The 23534-nt window shown below is 41.5% G+C and overlaps 2 protein-coding genes across 9 annotated transcripts in view; both read right to left on the bottom strand.

The window, feature by feature from the left end:
• LDLRAD4 (low density lipoprotein receptor class A domain containing 4) overlaps nt 1-23534 on the bottom strand; it is a 337872-nt gene that overhangs the window by 46196 nt on the left and 268142 nt on the right. The gene's annotated exons all lie outside the window — the stretch shown is intronic.
• The window catches only part of RNMT (RNA guanine-7 methyltransferase), a 219620-nt gene that overhangs the window by 104890 nt on the left and 91196 nt on the right, over nt 1-23534 (bottom strand). The gene's annotated exons all lie outside the window — the stretch shown is intronic.

Genomic DNA, 23534 nt, shown 5'->3' with positions numbered 1-23534 from the left:
CTGTGAAAGGGTCGTTCGACTCCCAAAGGAGTCGCGACCCACAGGTTGAGAACCGCTGACTTAAGGGAACGATGTGACTGGTTGGCTCTTCTATCCAGACCACTAAAACTTTATCCATATCAAAAATAATGCTGCTTTGTTTTCTTATCATTTGTGCATTCACTGGAGTAGCACTTTCAATTTCCTTCAAGAACTTTTCCTTTGCATTCACAACTTGGCTAACTGGTGTAAGAGGTCTAGTTTTGGACCTCTCTCAGCTTTGATATGCCTTCGTCCCTAAGCTTAAACATTTCTGGCTTTTGATTTAAAGTGAGAGACATGCTACTCTTCCTTTCACTTGAACACTTAGAGGCCATTGTAAAGTTATTAATTGGCCTACTTTCAACATTATTGTGTCTCGGGGAATCAGAAAGTCCAAGGAGAGGAAGAGAGGCTGGGGCACAGATGGTCAGTGGCGCAGTGAGAACACACGCAACACTTATTAAGTTTGCTGTCTTATATGGACGTGATTTGTGGCATCTCAAAACAATTACAATAGTAACATCACAGGTCACCATAACAAGTATAATAATGAAAAGGTTTGAGCCTTAACTGGTTTGGCTCAGTGGGTAGAGCATCAGCCTGCAGACCAAAAGGTCCCGGGTTTGATTCTGGTCAAGGTTGCAGGCTCCTCCCTGTCCCGGGCCCTGGTCGGGGCTCATACCGGAGGCAACCAGCCAATGTGTTTCTCTCACAGTGATACTTCTCTGTCTTTCCCTCCCTCTTCCACGCTCTCTAAGAATCAATGGAAAAATATCCTTGGGTGAAGATTAAAGAAAAAAAAAGTTTGAACTATTGGGAGAATCACCATAATGTGACACAGACACACGAAGTTAGCAAATACTGCTGGGAAAATGGCACCAATATATCTGCTCAACACAGGTTTGCTACAAACTTTCAATTTGTAAAAAACTAGTATCTGTGAAGTGCAATAAAGCAAGGTATGCCTGTAGTGTGTTTGAAATTGAACATATCCTATATAATAAAAGGCTAATATGCAAATCGACCCAATGGCAGAACGACCAGTCGCTATGACATGCACTGACCACCAGGGGGCAGCTCCTGTGTTGAGTGTCTGCCCCCTGGTGGTCAGTGCACTCCCACAGGGGGAGCACCACTCAGACAGAAGCTGGGCTCACAGCTGGTTAGTGCAGCGGAGGATAGCGGAAGCCTCTCCTGCCTCCGCAGCAGTCAGACATCCCCTGAGGGCTCCTGGACTGTGAGAGGGTGCAGGCCGGGCTGAGGGGACCCTCCCCCCCGAATGCACGAATTTAGTGCACTGGGCCTCTAATTAAAATATAATATGGGAGATTCACTTCCAGAATTACAGGGCAAGGAGTTTGATGGATCCACTCCCCAGAAAAATAACCATTATTTAAAAATAACCATTTAAAATCTCTGAAAATTATCCAAAAGGAATACAGCAAATTAAGAAATACTTAGGAGTAAATGAAACTTAAAGCAAGAAGAAGGTGGGAAATAATGAAGATTAGACAAAAAAATAATCAAGTATAAAACAGAAAGAAAAAAAAATGAACAAACCCAAAATTTGGTTCTTTGAAAAGGTCAACAAGATTGACAAATCTTTAGTAGACTTACCAAGAAAAAATATTCAAATGACTAAAATCAGGAATGAAAGAGGATGTATCCATTTGCTTCAAAGGATACCATCAAGGAAAAGGAAAAAGACAACCCACAGAATGAGAGAAAATTTTTACAAATCATATATCTGATAAGGGACTCGTATCTAGAATATATGAATAACTTTTACCACTCAAAAATAAAAATAAAAAAATTAAAAATGGGCAAAGGATCTAAACAGAGAGCTCTCCAAAGAAGATAAACAAATGGCCAAAAAGCACATGAAAAGGTGCTCAGCACCATTAGCCATCAGGGAAATGAAAATCAATTCCGTAATGAGATGCCACCTCCCACTCAGATGTCTATAATCAAAAGACCAATAACCTGATGAAAGCATGGAGAAATGAAAACCCTCATATACTGCTGATAGGAATATCAAATGGTGCAGCTGCTGTGGAACACAGTCCGGAAGCTTCCTACAAAGTTAAACATACAGTTACTATATGACGCAGCAATCCCACCCAAGAGAAATGAAAACATATGCCCGCACAAAAACTTGTACACAAATGTTCCCAGCAGAAATATTCATAATGGCCAAAAAGTGGAAACATCTCAAATATCCATCAACAGGTAAATATATTGTATCCATAGAATGGAATATTACTCGGCCATAAAAAGAAATGAAGTATGGATACATGCTATCCATGGATAAATCTTAAAAGCATTGTGCTAAGTAAAAGAAGCCTGTCACAAAACACCACATACTATGAGATTCCATTTATATGAAATGTCCAAAATAGGCAAATCTATAGAGACAAAGAGTAGATTAGTGGTTGTCTACAGCTGGGAGCTTGGGAGACAATAGGGATGAATATCATTGGGTGTGAGGTTCCTCTGTGGAGTGACAGAAATGTTCTATATTTAGATTGTGGTAGTGGCTGCACAACTCTGTAAATATCTAAAAACTACTGAAGCATACACTTTATTTTAAATGGGGGGGATTGTATGGTATGTAGATTATATCTCAATAAAGTTGACATAATAAACAGAACTATGAAATGAAATGTTTTATGATATTAACAATTAATTGCCTTTTACTGATGCTTATCATTTTTGTATTTCCAGCTTTAAAAATCAATGGGCTTGTGTTTGTAATATTTATGTTTTGTGCCGTTGTTTGCAAGCACCTTTTTGGGAGGAGATGATCATTATTCTCAATAAATATAAAATTAACTTGAATATAATTATTGATATGCTTTTCCTCGGTAACATTAAATTTTGAAAAACCAGAAGCATCTATCAGAATAATGAAACATATAGACCTGAGCAATACTACACTGAGATACATTTGCAAAGTGATTGCGTTTTTTTAATCTCCTCACTAGTATTTCAATATTAGTGTTTCTTAACCAGTGGTTCATGATGGGTATAATTTAAACAATATTGCTTAGAATAAGGTCAAATTGAACCAATAGTGGTCAGAATCACTATGGTGGCTGGCAATGTGAGCTGATGGCAGATTGACAAGGAGTCTGAGCCTGGAGCCACCTCCTCTAAGCCCTGCTCTCACCAGGCGAGCTCCTGGGCACGCACTCATGCCACCTCTGCGAGGGAGCTGCTCCTCAGAGCACCTCTCCGAGACACAGACTCTCTCTAGGACCCCAAGACATGCTGTGTGTGCAGTGTAGTTATGGAGGTGTACATATGAATACACTAGAGGCCTGATGCACAAAATTCGTGCAAGAGTAGGCCTTCCTTCCCCCAGCTGCTGGCACCAGCTTCCCTCTGGCACCTGGGCTTCCCTCGCAGCCCTGGCTTCATCCGGAAGGACGGAAGGACGTCCAGGAGGATGTCTGGTCTAATTAACATATTACTCTTTTATTATTATAGATGATAATGATAAATAAGGACGGAGAAGGAAAATCAGGATATAAGAAAGTTTAGGAGGAAAAGGAAAATTTATAAAGACTGCCCAAAGCTCCCATCCCCATACTCCTCAGCACCCGCTCCTCCATTCCTAAGCCACAGTCAGACACAGGTGCAGGTGGAGCTTCCCGGCAGCGAATGATCACAGAGCATCTCCTATGTAAACACCACTATGTAAACAACACCATTGTGAGGAAAGAAGGGAAATCCATGCCCAGGTCAGCTCACAAAAACCTCACAATCTTGCTGGGGAAACAATCCCCTCCCCACAAAGGCAATTAGAAAATTTTAAAATAGTATTTTTATTTTGCAAATGGCACTTAATAAGTTTAAAAATATTTCTACATTCATTTGCTATAATCAAATTTTAAAATGTGAGAGTCAGATAATAAATTCCTAGAACTTGAATCCCTTCACCAGTTTGGGCTTCCTTCTACACCCCAATTGGGAACCAAGACTTTACAAAGTCCTTCTAAAATATTTACAGACTACAAATTTTATTTTTTTCATGTCCCCGGTTCTCATCTTGAATTTCTATGAGTTAAATGTAAGATTGCCAACATTCATTAATCTGCCTTGGAAATATCATACCTATACTCTTTTGTGTAAGATTTTTTTCCTCAAAAGGGTTAAAAGCCTGGTTGACTACAGAGCGCCAAGCCTACCAAGACTATAACTAATATATATCCTATACACCCTACCTAATAGTATTCCTTCTTTAGCCTACAGCAGATCTTCCCATGTGGCCGTATCAGACAGACAGGCCATTCATTTCCCTAATCACGATGTTACCCTTTTCTGGCCTTCAGAGAGAAGAAAGCTGTACAGTGTATTCAAGTCCTGAGTCACAATCCATGAGGGCAGTTAGTGCAGTGGACTGCAACCAGCATTTAAAGAAACAGAGTAGAATAGAAAATATTAGAGAGCAAGTAGTAAGGATAAGCACTATGAGAAGGTTTGGTTGGGTTCTGCATGTCCAGGCCTGTGTTTGTACTGGGTTGTGAGGTAAGTTGTATTTCTCACGGTAGGTCAGGGTTAAAAAACTTTGAAAGGCAGTGGTTGAAAGAGTAATGACTATTCAAATATTTCATTTCCCCCTATTATATAAGGTAAATCATCTTCCACAAAAGTCCATTCTTCATCAGGAACTTACTAGCAACTCATTAGTGAAGGTCTTTTTAAGGTTTGTGATTATAATTCAGAAGACTAACACATGGACACCAGGTGGTATCCTTCTGGTTGAAGGTCCTGGGCTGGAACCTGACCCCCCACCTGTGAACTGTGTGATGCTGGATTCCTCACATAACCTTCCCTAGCATCTGTTTCCTCACCATCAACCCTAAATGCCCTAAGTAAGTCATAAAGATCAAATAAAACCATGTATGTATGTATGTACATGGCATACACTCTCATTGGCCTCATTTACAAATGCATTGGCTCCATTGCTCACAATCCTTGAATTCAACTCTGCATATATTCTTTAGAGCAGTGGTTCACAGCAGGCTGCAGATTTTATCGCCCGGGTATTTTACAAATACCAGTGGCTCAGCCTCATCCCAGACTGACTAAATCAGAAGCCTCAGAGGCGGACTTAGGCGTCTGGAGTTTTTAAAGCTCCCCAGGTGATTTTAGTGTGCAGCCAGAGTTAAGAATCACTGTCCTAGACCGGATTACTGCTGCATTTGCTTTATTTTTAAAATTCTGTCTGCTGTCTACTTCTCTCTATAAATACAGACAGACAAGTGCGCACGCGTGCACACACACACATCTTTTTGGAGTACATTTTTTCATACTGCAGCTGACTTTAGAAAGAAATAAAAAGCTAAGGCTGATTTACTTAACTTCTTCATCCCTATTCTATTACCCAGTGATATTAAATGTGAAACACAAAATCTTTGCCACCAAACCAGTTTCCACAATAAAAATCTTTAATTTAGACAAATTATTACTCTTGATATTCTCAAGAAAATCCCTAAAGAGTTTTTATTTATATGGAATTATTTTTAAATTGTTGGAAAGAGAAGTAGAATTCTACAGTGAGAAACAGCACAAGATTTGAGTTGTCTTTTTCCTTCTAGATATTTTAATTGTTCAAAGACCAAAACAACTCTCTTTTCAAAGGCAACTACAACCCACACATGATTACTGGGTTAGTAATTCACTCCTAAAGAATGGGGAGAAAAAGGAACCCTCATGCTCCTCTGGTGGGAATGCAGACGGGTGCAGCCACTGTGGAGAACAGTATAGAGTTTCCTCAAAAAACTAAAAATGGAACTTCCATTTGACCCAGTGATCCCATTTCTAGGAGTATATCCCAAGAAACTAGAAACACCAATCAGAAAGGATATATGCACCCCTATGTTCATAGCAGCACAATTCACCATAGCTAAGATCTGGAAACAGCCTAAGTGCCCATCAGCAGATGAGTGGATTAGAAAACTCTGGTACATCTACACAATGGAATACTATGCTGCAGTAAAAAAGAAGGAATTCTTACCATTTGATACAGCATGGATGGAGCTGGAGAGCATTATGCTAAGTGAAATAAGCCAGTCAGAGAAAGATAAATATCACATGATCTCACTCATTTGTGGAATATAATGAACAATATAAACTGATGAACAAAAATAGATGTAGAGACAGAGAAGCATCGATCAGACGGTCAAACCTCAGAGAGAAGGTAGGGGAGGGTGGGCGTAAGGGGGAAAGATCAACCAAAGGACTTGTATGCATGCATATAAGCCTAACCAATGGAAACAGACACCAGGGGGTGAGGGAATGAGTGGGGGGGGGACAATGGGGGGATAAGGACACATATGTAATACTATAATCAGTAAAGGAAAAAATAAAATAGGGTCAAGGTAGTCCCAAGGAACCGATGGGGCTCACATATTCTTTGTGAGGAGACTGTGTTGAACAGAGAGACAGATCTAAAAAATGTCTTCCAAAATTGAAGCTGCTTACGGAAAACACCAGGTATGTCTGCTACAAACCAAATCATGGAGAGAAAACATGCCTTTTGTTCCTCACTTGATGAGATAACAGCCACATGTTATACTTAAAAAAAACTCTAAGGAAAGGAAAGAAACTAAAGACTTAAAAATAATGTATCAACTTGATGGTATATTTGAAAATATATTCCTTATTGAAGCTCCATTTGTGAATTGAGTTTTGATAGTCTATTAAAAATATGGAATAATAATCCAAATATTTCCGGAAAATGGAGAAATCGATATGTAGGTTTGTTTCCCAGCCTCCAAAAATTATTTATCTATAAAATCCTTGTGTAAAAGCATACAGATCTGCCTGATTCATTCAGAGCAGAGAAGCTCAAAATGATATTCAAAGGGGGAAGAAGAAGGAAGCTCCGGCTGAGGGTGAAAGAGAAGGCACAGGTGTGGCCCCAAACATTTCTGGCGTAAATGTCACTAGTGGTTTTAACCTCAAGCAAGGAATGAGTGTGTCTTCTCACAGTATTTTCATAAAGGTTTCATTGGGAGGGGAATATGAGGGACTATTCTTTTGACAATATCATTTCACAGATGAATGATGTTGGACCATGTCCTCCTTAGTAACCTAGAAAATGATGCAATCTGTATCAACAGCTTTCTGGACTCAGGTGTTCCATGAGTCTAAAATAAAGAAATTATCGGTAACTTAAGGAACATCATCTAAGTTATGTAAAAGAGAGCCGAGATCAACTATTATTATTTAAATGTATTCTGGGACTAATTTTTAAGGTTGAAAGTGACCCTATTTATTTGTAGGCACTGGAAAGCTAAGTAAATGTACATTGGACTTGATATGAGGAAACAGAATTATGAACAAGATTAGGCTCAATCATAAATGACAGTTCTTAAATATTGGCAAAAAATAATCCCACTGACCTCACCGGTTTGGCTCAGTGGATAGAGCGTCGGCCTGCGGACTGAAGGGTCCCAGGTTCGATTCTAGTCAAGGGCATGTACCTTGGTTGTGGGCATATCCCCAGTAGGGGGTGTGCAGGAGGCAGCTGATCGATGTTTCTCTCTCATCGATGTTTCTAACTCTCTATCCCTCTCCCTTCCTCTCTGTAAAAAATCAATAAAATATATTTTTTTAAAAAAATAATCCCACTGTGTACCTGGCCTGGGCATTGGCCCTGGAAAGGATTCAAGGACCTACAGATCTGTCCAAAGATCCAGTTATCCAAGGGAGAGTTTACTCTGCAAAACCTCCATGTCTACTGGAGGAGGGAAAGAGGTCTAACACAGAAAGGCAGAAGTAATTGGAACTGTTTAGCCCTCTGTGCCTTGAACCAGTCCACCCCCAAAGCTAATTAAGATCTAGGGAATTAGCTAGTTCTCACCTTATCCCTGCAGGCACGCTGAGGGTGAATGTGGTTGATGGATGATGAACAGTTGACTGCTCTCAATAAAGGCTGGGACAGTAAGTTTCTCAGATTCCCTGCAACTAACATAGTGCCTGGTACTGTAAGCACTCAATAAATATGTGCAAAATATATGAGCATAAGACCATCTAACACGAATAGAATTCTGGAGTATGATGCCTCGGGCAGTGCTTCTCAGTGTGGTTCCTGGGCCAGCAGCATCAGCATCAGCATCACCTGGAAACTTGTTAGAGATGTACACTTTCAGGCCCACCTCAGATCTACTGAATCAGAAACTCTGGGTGTGGGGTTTTACGGAGCCCTCCAGGAGATTCTAGTGCATGTTAGAGTTTGAGAACTGTTGACCTGGGGAAGTTGATGCATTTTTAGAGTGAAAAATCTCCAAGAAGAAAACGAATACACACATAATGTTTTGATATTACCAGCTTCCTGGGCACTTGGATTTCTCTAGATCTTTCATTCCCATGACTCTGGACTTGCAATCGCTGTTGTCTTTTGAAGTAGATGTAATGTTACAGGGACACATATGCGTATAGGAACACCCTAATTTTTTAGGTGTCTAGGCTGTTTCAAGATTGACTTGAAAGTTAGACCCTTGAGTATTTTAGTGTGCATTTGTGAGTGCGCACATGTGTGCATGAGTGTGTAGATGTGTTGTAAATAAACACAGAATTAGAAAGTATACAGTATCTTCAACTAACCCATTCTGGGGGGAAAACAAAAACCCTGTACAATGAGAAATAATTTCCTGAAAAGGACCCTTGTAAAATCACAACCCTGTCACATGAAGTCTGATTCCGATGAGTCCAAGAAGAAAACCATTGCTGTCTGGGAACGGAGACCCAGGGAAGACTTCGCCAATGAAAGACAGCCCATTTTCCTAACCAGGGCCTCTTTCTGATGCACTTTAACATTTTTTTTTTAGCTGTCTACTATTTAAAATTAATATTGTGACTGAATCAATTTCTTCTCTCTTTAACATTTCTCATTTCTGCTCATTTCATTTGCAGGTCTAATTTTTTTTCAAGAATTCCACTGATAGTACTAGACATGTGGATCATTCTGTATTTGAGTTTCCTACTTACATTCCATTTTGACTCAGCATTCATTTTCACCCACAAGGGAGACTGTAGAACATATATCCACGTTAATGAAAAGAAATTTTTAAAAAGAATATTGAGTCAAAATATCTTAAGGATTGAAAGAAAACGCTACTTCTGATCACACTGTACCCTCCCTCTACTCTTCCCCCTTGCATGTTATTTTGGCTGCGGGAATGAAGTTCCTCTTTACATCATTTCAAAACCAGCATGAATGTCACAGAAAAACTGTGGTCAGAAGGGCATTTTGGTGCTAGAGGAGGTAATGATAAATAATGAAGGGGGAAAAAGAACTTTCTATTTTTAATTCTCCTACTGGTATTTTAGTTAAAGTAACCAGCCAGTTCTTTAGTAATCACTCCAATACACTTCATAATATTTTCATTAGACTGTGACTGTTACATAGTTTTGCATTCTGTCATATCTGAAGGATATAAAAAGCAACGGTCTATTTAAGTCCTAACAGATAAATCTCACAAACTCCCAGGCTTCCACCTTGTGCAGTCGAATGTGCAATGTGAGACTGAGAACTTTTTAAGAAAGTAACCCCTTTCTTATCTGAAGTCAAACTGCAACCTTCCTACTTGAAATCTTTAGGTTTTAGAACTTTGAAATGAAATATAAAAAAGCACTTTCTCTACATTCTAGGTTTGAAAAATAATTCTCCTTGGCTGATGTTCTTATTTCTTCTCTTTTTACTTTGTATTGTCTTTTCTGCCTGAACTCAGTGAGCATCTTTCTTTTTCTTTTAAATAGTAATAGAGGTCAAACAAATCTACAAGAAATGAGATACTACGTAATATCTAGATAGGGAAAGAGAAAAAGGAGAAAGAAGGGGACTGTGTGTACGTGTGTGCATTTCAGGGTTCTGAGGCTTCCCCTATAATGGGAAAATCGCTATCATAATCTGACTTCATTTGGCTGTGGGAGAAAGACAAAATGCTAACTGTGACTCAGAATCCTTCTCAGCTTTTAATCTTTACTATATCTTCTTCCTTTTCTTTCTTTCTTTTTTTTTTTTTTACCTCTTAGATAAGAGTAATTTCAGCCTCAAGGACTTTGTCACACTTTCAACTTTAATTCATCAGCTATTTGGTATTAACTAGCTTGTGATTACACACATTTTTGATCAGCTTCTTAAAGGGAAGAAGCAAGGGAAATGTGATGGTTTGATGGGCAAGTTCATTCAGAAAGAAGTAATTTTGCAGATATTAGCTACCTTTCAGTTCCCCTATTTGATTTGTCCCCCTGCCTTGGTTCAATGTTGAGGTATTTTTCTTTCAACACAGAACTTATTATTCTGTCATGCAGTATTACCAGGAATCTGCAATTGCCACATAACCTAACACCAACCTGTGTTAAGTAACAGATAGACTGGTTGGTGTAGCAATTGTGCTTACATTCGGAGAGAATCTAGGAGAGCAGTTGTCTGCATCAGTAAAATTCATCACTAAAATTAAATGTTTTAATTTTCCTAATGGGCTTTGAAGGGGGAGGGAAACCAAATGTGCCTTTGAAAGATAATCTCCTGGAAGAGGAAGTCTGTACAGAGGCTTAATCAAATCTGGGCAGAAGTTGTGTTGCCAAAATGACTAATCATCAAAATGACCCTTCCTTCTCATTAGTGCGTTAATAAGTGTGGACATCCCTCACCTGGAGCAGGCTGCTAATCCCCATTGTCAGGCATAATCCGTTTCTTCTCCCCTCTCTTCAACCTGACATGAAAAGCTTAGGCAGGCCCCTTTTAAAAACTAAAACCAGAAGGCACTGTTATTCACCACTAAAGATATAAATGAGAGCTGGTAACAAATTGGCTCTTGATGCATTAGAAATGAACCCCCTGGCAAACTCCTGCTCTCTCTCCTGCAGAGCCGAAGCATTGGCTAGACAGGTGTATTAGGGACGCGGGCTGTCTGGGTGCTATGGAAATCACGCCACGTGCATCTGACTATCGGCAACAGAAGCAGACAAGCTCGAGACTCATTCTTATTCCAGCCAGGGAAGCGGCCGCGTCTGCATTCGCCTTCAGCTGAGAGGCTGCCATATTTGTCAGCTCAGACGTGTGCAAGATAAGCTCTGTCCTCGTTATCTAATTTTTCACCAGGCAGTAGAACCGAAGGATAAGGACAATCTAAGTGCCCACATGGGCAGGAAAGCTGCGGTGCCAGCAGGCCAGCACAAAGCCTGAAGCTCGAACAAGAGAAAGTTTATAGCAGAAGTTAATCACTTCGTTCGGAAGGAAAGCTCTGAGGGGTTTAGACAGACAGTGATGATGTATCCTGGTTATATAATGAACGAGGCGACAGCTCCTAAGGCGTTTGCTGCAGTATTATCCTCAGACACGTTCTTTACTCTCTTCCCCGCTGCATACTCTTAACTTAAAGTTAATCTAAATTAAACAGAATTGAAAGAGGTGGACATATGTAACCGGTTGGTCCAGAGTTAATGAGAAATGGGTATGAGGAGAGATCCCTCCTTCTGGCCACCCAGGGAGCCACCCATTCAATAAACCTCCATGAACACCACACAGGCTAGTCACTGGGGAGAACAGGGTCAGTTCCTCTCTGCAGAGAAACGTGGAGTTGCTGTGGAAGGAGGGCATGAGCTGATAGCGAAAACCAATCGGCAAAGACCGTAATTCAGATATCGCAGTCGCCAGTGGGAACAGAGAGAAGTTCCTAGCTAGTGGGAAGAAGAGAGCTGAGAAGGCCCCCTAGAGAAGGTGGCCACTAATCTGGCCAGGGGTAAAGAATATTTAGCCAGACACAGAAGGAGGGGGAAAGGGTGCAGGGTTCCAAAGGGAGAGACTACCATGAAACAAAGGCTTGGAGATGACAAAAAGCATAGTGTGTCTGGGGCAACTCAAAGCGCTGGGATGTGGTCAGGGCATTAGTACACAAAGGCTAGAGAAGGTGGCTGCAGACTGCAGATCCTGTGGGTTATGGGATTCAGTGTGGGCATCAGATCAGCTGAGCTCTGTCTAAAATGGGCTCTGAGGAAAATGGACTAGAGAAGAAGAGGGAGACGGGTTAGTAGCCTATAGCAATACTAGAGGGAAGAGGAGAGGAAGCCATGAGTCACAGGTAGAGAGGGTAGGTTATGGAAATACACAGGAAGTACAATGACGGGATTCAGGGAGTAAGAAACAGGAATTAGAAAGGACTCCCAGTTGTCAGAGAATGGCATAAAGTAGTTACAGGTAGAATTCTCTCTCAGCACAACATTTATGAAGCCCAGTGATACACTAGAATTGTGGAATTGAGAGAAGGCCCCAAAGAAAGCCAAAGCAATGCCAGAAAACAATGGCAAAACGATGCCAGCAAGGCCACGAGGTAGGAGTACCTGCCTCAGGCATGGTCTGCTTAAGGACTTATGTGACAGCCAAGACTGTACCCGCAATGACACAAGCAGTTCCCGGCACATGATGGGCATCCAAAAACCACTTATTAAGTGAATGAATAAATGAAAACCACACTAAGATCATGCCATCTACTCTTGTATTCTGTGTCTCTCTGGGCAAATAACAGTGTCTCTTAAAATTTCATTCTCAGTTAAAAGTGATAATAATTTTTTTAAAAAGTGATAATAATAATAATAATATGTCCCCTAAATATCTTAGGGGCCAAACTACTTTATTTTTGAAACTCCAATAAAACATTATTTTTGCAACTTATTTAGGTTCCCAAGTCTATGTTTTCTAGAACTACTAACTGGATTCTAAGCATCTAAAAGGCAGAGCCTGGGCTACATCCTTCCCAGAGGGCTCAGCAATAAAAGGCACTCACCAAACATGGAGGGCCAGAGTCCTGTTCCAGCCCTGCACCAGGAGCTGGGTATGCTGAAGTCAGTTGGCCATATTGTCTGCTCCTCACAATGCAAAGGTAGACAAACTGTATTTCCTCTACCTATTTCATAGAGCTGTTTTAAAAAAAAGTAGGATCATACCAAAGAAACACTTTGCAATCTTAAGTTATATATAGTATATTTACATAATTCAATGATAATATCACAAAAGCAACTAGTTTTTGGATAGCAACTAGCTCACTCTGGTTAGTTAGTAAATCTTAAAATAGGAGTTAGAACTCAGTCTATGTACAGGTAAAATATTCTAAAAACAAAATAAAACAACAACAAAAATCCAAAAGAATTCTTTGGCAGTGAAACATACCCAAGTTTTATTTAGACAAGTGTTGAGATGAATGAAGCCATGTGGGAGGTGAGCCGTTCAGGAGCAAAGCACAGGGGCAAGGCTGGTAAATACACAGGCTCAGGCTGGTGCCTGCTGCCTGCCATGCAGGTGTTTGGCCCAGTAGGTGCAGGGTATTGAAAACAACATGTTGTCAAATGCCTCATCACACCCACTCACAGGAACCAAAGAGAGCAGAGCAGACAAGTTGCACCATTAGTCCTCTATCTTAGCCGGGCCTGACTGCTGGTCTTAGGACAACCACCTGAGAGAGAATTACATTGGCTTTGAAATTCACATTCAAAGGCAGGTTGAGGTATAATTCTTTGATTGTGCAACTACCGTTATGCTGCCCAGAATGCATGGTGACACACAGAACTGAGATGGACACATATTTATCCCTTCTCCGTCTCTTCCCAATAGCTTCCTGCCCCTTAGGCAACTCAAAGGTGCTTCCTGCCACACACTGTCCTAACTGCTTTATGTGTTTCCCTGAGCTTTCGGCAGCTCATTTTTTATATGCCCATTTTCTATAGAGGGAGATACTGAGGCTGAGTGGAATGTTACTTGACTAAAGCTGAATGGCTAGCATGTGACAGTGACTTCAATCCTCAAAGGCCACGCCACGCTCATTTCCGTGTGGAATAAATCACGAAAAAATACAGTTCTAAACTGTCAAGTACTATGGTCTGCCCCCTGCTAATCCTTGGCCACACACACAAATACACACATGGCCATCTAAGCACGCATGCGCACACACATCTCATGCACACAGTCCTGGCACGCATGGCAGCCGAGCTCACAGTGCTCAGGGGCCAGCAGTGCAGTGAGTCCTCGGCCCCTGTCTACTCACACACCCACCAAGCCGGGTTTGCCGTTTATATTTTTAACCACTGGATAAGGGTTTGGGAGCCAACAGAAACCACAGAACTAAAATTACCAGGTTCAAATTGCTGGAAAAACTTTAGAAAAGGAGGAATAGAAAATGAGTGGTAGACAAAACAGAGGCTAATGCTAAGATACAATTTTATAGCTGGATGATCTCTAGTTTCTTTTTATAACTGCATACGTCCCTTTTCTATGTTCCCAAAGAGAAGGCTCCAAAGAATTTAGAAGAGTCTACTCAGAAAAGACAGAACGCAAGCGGCTCAGCTGTTGGAAATATGCTAGACTGTTCCAGACAGTTTACTAGGGAGACAGACCAGAGAGACAAGCCTCTGTAAAAACTGCACTACAAGATAAACAAACCAGGAGTGTCTTATACAGAGCACAGATCTAGGTATCAACCAATGGGCAACCCTGTAATTATCCAATTTCATAACTAAAAGTTACGTTATTTTAAAAAGTGAATTTGTTATAATTAAGTGATACTGCTTTTCTCTTTGCCAAGGGCTTTCTTAAAAAGAGAGCTATAGTTCAAAGGCATTTTTATGGTTTCATAAACCAGGAAAACATAAAATCCTTAGAGACCATTATTAGGTCCAGAGCCCTGCCTCTGGACAAGGCCATGGCCCAGTCAACCAGGAGAGGAGGTGACTGGTGGTCAGTGAGGGAAAAAGAAGAGGAAAGTGGGGAGAGGGAGGAAAAGAAAGAGGAGAGGAAGAGGAAAAGGAGAAAAAATAGAAATGTTGGTCTGGCAGGTCATAGAGTGAGACTAGGAAGTCATTCTCATATATTGGGACAAGTAGGCCCCAGATTAGTCAATCTAATTTAAGGGGGAAATCTCAAGGTGTTCCACAGGAATGTAAATAGCTACTGAAATTGGAAAACATAATAGTAAAGTGATCATTCATCAGGAAGATGATGCAACCAATTACTTTATTTAAAAAATTTTAAAAAGAGGCACCTATTGAGTTTGCAGCAAGTGCTGTTAACTGAAAGTCCACGGGGGGGCTTTGGGGGTATGCAAACCCATAACTATATGACACTTGGAATATTTTCATTCTTCTAAAATGGGAATTGTTGGCCTGCATCACGTTCCCAAAGGTTAAGAACCACTGGTTATTAGAGATCGATTCTCTCCATTAGATCTCTCTCCACAGAAAAGAAATAGAAAGGCACTGACCCCCTCTCTTTACCCCCACGCCAGCCTCACTTGGGTGTGGAAGGCATGCATAATCTCTATTTAGAGATACAATTTGTAGCTTAATTTTTACAGTTAACAATAGAAAAGCCCACCCAGAACCGAAGAGCAAGTAAAAATGTCAGAATAAAACTGTGCTATGTCATTAGAGCCTTTCCACTTTGAAAGAGTCTGTTTTCAGGTAACGTCATTTTGCTTTCTTAAGAGGCACACCTCAACAACCAAATTATATTAGAATTAGCTTACGGCAAATCAATTGCAACTGATAATACACCTGCAGTTTTCCTTATTAAGGTTCCATTTATTCATTAAAGAGGATTTCTGTAATGCCAGAGGTATTACACACAAAAGCCCCCCTCTCCTTTCACTTTTTCTCTTTCCCTCACCGTCCCCAAGAATGAATTCACATTTTAGTTTTTGGAGAATAAGAAGATCTCCATTTCTTATGTTTTCTTTTAGGATTCTTCTCAAAAGTTGCTCTTTTTTCTAATTATAATCAGCAGAAACATAAATATGAACCTGGGGGGGGGGGGGAAGGCCTGCTAAGAAGGGCTCTTGGTGCCTAATTGGGCTCAAATTTAAAAAAGGGAGGAATCTCCCATACAAACATTCCCACCAGAAACAATAAAACACAGAGCCTAGCAGCAATTTCTGCACAAGGGCCTGTCACACAACCTGCACTTCTCAAAGAAGCCTGTGCTGAACTGCCTGCCTACACTGTGTTTCTCCCACCTGAGCCAGGAGTTTCTGGAATCTTATTTCAACCAACAGGACTGAGGTTTTCCCCCATCCAATTGGAGCTGTGCAGCTCTCGCCAATCAGAGCAGCTCTATTCTAATAGTGTATTTTGAACCATTCAAACTGTGAGGATATGGAGTCCTCGTTTGCATGAGGACAGACCAATCAGGGACCAGCACCAGGGACTCCTATCCATATAAGCCAGCTCCCCTTTGGCTTGGGAAGCACCCTTTCCCTTCCCACTAAAGACTGAAGACTGAGTTGCAACACTGAAGATATCTTGCTGGAGAAGAACAGACGAGCACAGCACAAAGCATGCGGCATGGAGCAGAGCAGAGCATCATGGAGCACAGCAGAGATGGCCAGCTGGAGAGGGGCCTGGCCCAGGGCCACCAGGCCCCAAAGTTGTTCTACCTGCTATATCACAATTGAGCTGTTTCGCAGTGAACAAAGTTTCCTTCTTCACCGCACACCAAACTGGGGATTCCTGCTGGCGTTGAATTGGTGCCAATGACCATCAGTTGACATAACTACTCTGCCCAGGTCTCTGATATCACCACATTGAAAAGACTGGCCTCAGATGAGCAGAGCTTGTCACTGGCATCTCTAGGTGCTCCCCAGATGCCTGCAAAGCAATTTCAATACAAGCCGCTCTCTGAGACTCTCAGTACTATAACCTCAGTTCTCAATGGCTGGTCAACATGACCTTTTTGCCCATTACACAACCACTGAAATATTAGTCTCATTTCCCAAAGTAATCAAATTTCTTCCCAGTCAATGCAGGCATGAATGGCATGCCCAACAGTTTGCTTTCCCATTATGAATCCTATTTGTGTTTACTATCACATCTGCTTCAAATCACACGGGTTGAAACTTGCTGAAATATGAAACTAGTTTAATGTAAATGCAGATACTTATAAAAAGGCTAGGCCACAAAATAAAATAAAAAAATGGTACCAGGAAATTAAATGCAGAACTTACTCATTCAGTGTCATGATATCTCATATTTTTAAAACTTATGCTAAGAATCCCTTTCCACAGAAAGCTACATATCATTTTTCTTAATGTTGTCAATTCTTTCTTCAAAGTCACCAAGCCAGCAGGTTCCCCTAAGGGCCACCCCTGAGGGCCTCTTCCCGATACCCCACTGTCTACATCCCTCACTTAACACTCCACTTTCCACTGCCACCAGACGTCCTCCTGCTACTGCCATGAATGATGATTTAACTCGTTATGTGTTTGTTTCTCACCCAACAAATCTGAAAGTCCTGAGCTCAAAGGGCCTACTAGAGGGCCATAGAGAGAGCAGATAATCCAGAGGATGAAGACTTGATTTAACTAACCCAGGACAACGTTTATCATCTAACTCAGAAGCTTAGTGAAAACAATTTTTAATTCCCATCAGAACGGTTTAAAATCAGAACTATCAGAACATGATTTTGTGAACATTAAATGATGGGCTATAAAGCAGTCAAGAAATTGGGCAAGAAATTCACTCTCGTAACACTTGCAGTAACTTTTAGGAGATAAAATATCCTCCCCAAAGACTTTCTTCATAATACCTCCCACCTTTAAACTTTTCTTTGTATTTCTGGGAGTTTTATTTTTAAAGGTATAAGCAGTGTCTCACCTGGAGAAGAAAGAAACTGGGATGATATATCACCTCCTCTGTCTAAAAAGGCTTTGTGCTCTGAGGAGGCAAGAGACAAAAAAGGTAGGAATCTCCCATACAAACATTCCCACCAGAAACACAAGCTTCAAACTCTGAATTCTTGCCTTTTGACTGCTGCCTGGAATCTGTTAGAACTTGATTCAAGAGAAGCAGGAAGGTCTTTGTTTCTAAAACTTCACAATAATTTATAAAAATTCTGAGAATACTTGTCATAGGGAGAGCCCCTTCTAACTTGTGGCATTTCAGAGAGCAGTGGTCTGTGAAGTAATCACACCCAGCCTGGGCTCCAACACTGTCAAAGCTCAAGACTCTTAGGCAGCGAGGGAAGGGAACCCTGAGAGAGGAAGGTTATCCTGGGAAGGGAACCCTGGGAAGAGCCACATCACCCTGTGATTCTGCAATGCATTGTAGTTACCCTCCTCCCCAATCTAATGGAAAATGAATTCCAATCCAGTGTGTGTTCGCTTACAATGGATGTCTTGTCAACCCCTCACTTTAGCCCAGCATTCTACTAGGACTTCTAATATGTTTCAGAGGGCTTAGCTATTGGTATTGGGAAGACAAAGATGAACATGCCATAGTTTCTGCCCCAAAGGAGCTAGTGCTGTGGGAAGAAGACGTTCAGGTGTACTAATCATAATGTGACAAGGATGGAAACCGCAGTATGGATGGCACACTGTGGATGGTGAGGCGAGTGGTCACTCTGTCCAGAGCTGGGGACACAGCCAGAGAAGTGCTGTCTTGGCTGGCTTCTCCCTAAAGCTGCTTTCTTTCCTATTAGACTTTCTAATAATACGAAAATAATCAAGTAAACATAATGGATGATAGAATAGCCATTACTAAATTTGATAACAGATGTACTTTTGCAAATCTGGTCATTTTAAAGTCTTCTTTCTTGATTATCAATGAAGAGAAGTGAGCATTGGGAATGACTGAAAGTTACAGACTTCTAATCGATGGTCAACAAATTATGCTTACTTTGGTGTTCTCATCACATGTCTTCATCACCAGTGTCCATCCAAGGCTATGCATGGACCCTATAGAGCCCACACTGGCTATAGATACCAGCCTGGGAAAAAATGCAGCCTCTCTTTCAAGAAGTTACTGACCAGAAAATATCGAAATGGGGATATGAGATGGAGCATGTCAACCATAAAATATTTGGTTTCTCTTCCCTACAGAAACTCTAAAGCTGTGGTCTCACCTTCATTACCCAAGAAGGTTCTAAACATCTAAAATTAAATTTGACGTCAGTCTCTCTCTACCCTCAGTTGGCTTCTCTGTCTCGCTTCCTTCTACCAAAAAGTGTTACCCTCCTCCCCAATCTAATGGAAAATGAATTCCAATCCCGTGTTTGTTCGCTTACAACGGATGTCTTGTCAACCCCTCACTCTAGCCCAGCATGCTACTAGGACTTCTAAGAAAATTCTGAGAAAAAATTTTACAGGAGAATCACTGTGGAGCAAACCTTACGAAGCAACAATTCCCTCCCAAATGAACACTGTCCTCTCTATAAGGAGGACCCTGTGCCGAGAGGAGCAGCTCTGCCATGCAGAGCAAGCAGACGTGCACCCCGGACTTCACCGGGGATCTGTAGGTCTGATTTATGCTGTTTTGTACCCTCTGTGCTCCTATATTAGTACAGAAAGATGCAAGTCCTTCAGGTAGACGTTCTACCACTGGAACTGGTGAAAAATGCCTAACTCTATGAGGATTCATGTAAAAATGATCCCTCCTACCTCCTAGATGAACAATGCTTCAAATGAGCTACCCTAAAACCCCACGTGACAGTTACCAGGGTTTGGTAGCCCTGATTTAACTAAAAATGGTCATCTTTGGGCACTGGGAAGCACTATCAGGAGGCATAAGTTAGAAAACCTAAGACAATGCTGAGCACACCTACTTTGCTCCCACTTATAGTTCCTTCTCTGCTTTCCTCCCGAGGTTTCTTACTCTATATGTATTAAGGCACAACAAACGATATAGAAGGCCTCCCGAGAAGTACTGAAGGGTCCCTAAGTCTTTTAAGGCAAACACAAAATTGAGCAAAAAGGCTACAGAATCTCCTTTCCTTCCAGATCTGCAAGCACTGCCATCTGCATCCAGACAGAGTTGGGGAACTGATGGAATTCACAGTATCTTTTAGCAACTTCAGAATGACCGTGGCTGAGAAGGTAACCAAAGGGAGGGCCTGTGATAGGGGGATGATTTCTTAAATTACTTGAAATCCATCAAGAAACCTATCACTTTAAACTTATTGAACTATTCCCCCAATTAGCATTCTGGGCTGTTCTAGAAAATGAATCCTGTATATGCTTCACCCACGTTAGCAATGGTTATTGAATTAATTACAGTTTATGAATAATTGCTCTACCTTTTTGTTCAGAATTCTGAGTAACACTGGCATGTAAGTGGCATCAAACAACCTGGAACTACCAGAAACAATCATCTACAGTTTTAGAAGGACACATTTTCTCTGACCTGATGAAGATTAAGCCCAGGTCGTCACATCATTGGCTAGAGTGCCGGCAGTGGGCGTGGCTTCTTGGTACTCCCCACATGCAGGGACTACAGATGGAGCAGCAGAAACAATGTAAGGGCCTTGTTCAGATGCTTTACATAGGGGCTTTGGAGGCACTGAGAGCTACTCGGAAATGGAAGCTCTGTTTGAAATTAGTGGCTCTCAACTTTTGACTGCTTTTTGGAGGAAAGAGAAGATATGCATACCAGCTCCACACTTCAAAAAGGCAGTCTGAGACTGTGCCTTATAGTCCTGGGCACAGGAGAGCTGGCAGACCCCCGGTGCCGTGCCCGCTAAATCTCATCATGGGAGGTCTGCAAGGGACCTCAGACATGGAGTCAGTCGAGGGCCTTCATGTTTACCTCTCCAAGTACAAAATCGGGAGCATTCCCCTCATATGTATGCAGAGCTGCGATGACCAGCGGCGTTTCTCCACTCCCTCATTACCCAATTAAGAAGCTGCGTGGCCAAGGCCATGCTGCTTCTCTGCTGCCAGGCGGCAGCCTTTCTTCACCACCCAGTAGGCAGGAAGATACTTGGCTGATCTCGGGGCGACTGTGAGCTCCCCCATTCTCACTGGAGCCTTTGCCTCCCGCTGGCTCTAACACCCCTGAGGCCAGCATGGCTGGGCTCCCATTTGGCAGTAGTTGAGACAACAGGCTGCAGAACAACGTCTCTATGTCTTGAGCCTCGTAGTGGCATTTTGAGGAGACCGCTGCCTGCTGCAGGCTAACACATCAGTCAGACTTCCCACTTCCTATTGTTCAGACCTTCCTTGATGGTCATGAGTCTGTAATTCTTTGTTGTAAGACACAAAGTTTTATGAGGGTCAGCTTGCTGAGCAAACTAAAATGTCATCTTCTATCACTGCCTTTTAGCTTTGCTTCAATTAGATTGAGAATGTCCTTTATAGGCCTAATGATTTTCTTTAAAAAAAAAAAAAAAGAAAGAAAAACCACCAGCAAAATAAAATATAATCACTGCTACACACCCCCCTACCCATCCCCCCTACCCCCGCAAACACTCCTTAAGTCCAGCATCTGAATTTTGATGGAGAACAGCTGTTTTGCCTCACTCATGCACAACAAAGAAAACAAATAAATAATGATAAATAGTACCTGTTCTTCCAGGGGAAATTTAATACAATTCAACCAAATTGTTGGTAAAATTATCAGTTAATATCAAAAGGGACATTAACTCAAAGTAAAGCTAATCATTAGCACAACAGACTTTTAAAAGAATATTTCTTCCTCCCTGGTCAGTATTGCTAAGTGGTTAGTGTCAACACATGTATAAAAGGGTCGTGGGTTCGATTCCAGTAAAGAGCACGTACTTGGTTTGCAGGTTCATTCCCAGGCTCTGTTGAGGCATGTGCGAGAGGCAACCAAGTTATGTGTCTCTCACAGCTCTCACATCTCTCTCTCTCTCTCTCTCTCTCTCTCTCTAAAAGTCAATTGCAAGCAATATCCTTGGGTGAGGATTAACAAAAAAAAACCCATATATTTCTTCCTTGAAAGATATACAATAAATTCCTTTTAAAAAAATGTGAATATAAGCAGAGTCCAACTTATGAAACAGATTGATTCTCAAAATCAATTATAATTGACTAATCCTTCAACTGATAAGCATTTTTTCCCTAAGCAAGCAAGAATACAATGATTTATTCCCTTGATAGCTCAGCTCTATTACTGAGCTACTATTGTAGGCCTGAGTCTGAGCCTGTAGGAGGATGGTACAGCTGTGGGAGGGCAGAGAGTTGACTGGTGTTACACTGGTTATTACAATTATATAGGTTTCAAATGTACCATTCTGTAATACATCATCTGTATATTGTACTGTGTGTTCACCACCCAAAGATAAGCCATTTATCTCCCTTACTCTCTTCTACCTGCCTCCATGCCCCTTTCCCTCTGGTAATCACCATACTGTTGTCTGTGTCTATGAGTTTGTTTTTTGGGGGTTTCTTTTTTGCTTAATCCCATCAAGTATTTCACCCGGCCCTCCAAATCCACTCCCCTCTGACAGCTGTAAGTCTGTTCTCTGTATCTGTGAGTCTGATTCTGTTTTGTTTGTTTATTTTATGCATTAGATTCCACATATAAGTGAAATCATATGGTATTTGTCTCTCTCTGACTGGCCTATTTCACTTAGCATAATGCTCTCCAGGTCCACCCATGCTGCCACAAAAGGTAAGATTTCCTTCTTTTTTTATGGCCGAGTAGTATTCCCTTATGTAAATGTACCACAGCTTTTCTATCCACTCATCTACTGATGGACACTTGGGCCGCTTCCATATCTTGGCTATTGTAAATAATGCTGCCATGTACATAGGGTGCATATATTCTTTTCAATAAACCAAAACATTTTCAAGCTAGAGTTTAAAAGCAGCATTTATCATTGTGTTATTTTCATTTTAAAATGAGCAAATAGTCTAATATTTTTGGCAAACAAGTTCTCATAGTTCCATTTTTTAGAAGGGAGAACCTTCTCTATTTGACCAGCTTAACAATTAAGGAAGTAAGATGAGCAGGAAGCAGCAGAGGAAATTCATTTGCATTCAGGAAAAAAGAGAAGGAGCCACGAGAAAACGCTTGGTTTGGTGCTAATAGTCTCAAATCTTCGGAGAATTTCCATGCGGGGAAAATGTTTTTAAAGCTGTAAACAATTGGAGAGTTCTTACTTTTATTTGGGCAACTGGGTCTTCTGCAAAAGAGCGGCTTCCTCGGGGCTGCTGCCATGACAGGAAGGCAGTGCTCCTGTGAGCAGCACTATGGGGACAACGAGTGCGCAGTTCACGTCTTCGTAACTCAGTTGAGTGAAATAGCTACTACAGCTCCTGGGCTAATCAGCCCGCACAGGTAGGAAGGCCTCGTGTCTGCTTTCAGCCCATCTACCCCAGGAATTTCAAGCACTCCAGATACCTCTGAATTAGGAATATGCGAGGTACATACTTTTCTTCCTTACGTGTATCCACCTCAGCCACTTCAGTGAAGGCTTATTGTACCCACAGGAGTGGACATCACAGCTAAAACAGTGAGGCTGGGTGATGGGGGAAATGATTAATATCGACCAAAATAACGCAAGAGGAGAAGGTCAGTGAATCCGAAATAGGAACAACTCTGAGAAGCATTCGCAGCTTCCCTTCCCTGTGGAGCATGGACCAGACGTAGGCTTGGGGTCTTCCATGGCACCCACATTCACTGTGTGAACCGGGCAAGTTACTTAAGCGTGCCGGCTACAGAGTTCCAGTCTGTTCAATGGGCACAGTAACACTCCCTTCAGACGGATACTGATTAAA

This window comes from Myotis daubentonii, chromosome 8, assembly GCF_963259705.1.
Source record: "Myotis daubentonii chromosome 8, mMyoDau2.1, whole genome shotgun sequence".
Taxonomy (NCBI): Eukaryota; Metazoa; Chordata; class Mammalia; order Chiroptera; family Vespertilionidae; genus Myotis; species Myotis daubentonii.
The sequence above is the reverse complement of the archived record's forward strand: the minus strand, read 5'-3'. Positions and strand labels throughout refer to the sequence as shown.